Source organism: Triticum dicoccoides, chromosome 5B (genome assembly GCF_002162155.2).
Source record: "Triticum dicoccoides isolate Atlit2015 ecotype Zavitan chromosome 5B, WEW_v2.0, whole genome shotgun sequence".
Lineage (NCBI taxonomy): Eukaryota > Viridiplantae > Streptophyta > Magnoliopsida > Poales > Poaceae > Triticum > Triticum dicoccoides.
The window spans coordinates 353,341,110-353,341,483 of NC_041389.1; positions in this window are offsets into that span (position 1 = coordinate 353,341,110).

Consider the following 374-nt stretch of genomic DNA (forward strand, 5'->3'; position numbering starts at 1 on the left):
CGATTGCTTTGAGGGGGCTCCTGCCGGAAAATGTTCGAGTAGCCATTGTGAAGCTATGTGCATTCCTCAATGCAATCTCTCAGAAGGTAATCAATCCAGAAGTTCTACCACGGTTACAGAATGATGTGATCCAATGTCTTGTCAGTTTCGAGTTGGTGTTCCCGCCATCCTTCTTCAATATTATGACGCACCTCCTGGTTCACCTAGTCGAAGAGATTTTCGTTCTCGGTCCTGTATTTCTACACAATATGTTCCCCTTCGAGAGGTTCATGGGAGTATTAAAGAAATATGTTCGTAACCGTGCTAGGCCAGAAGGAAGCATCGCCAAGGGCTATGGAAATGAGGAGGTAATTGACTTTTGTGTTGACTTTGTT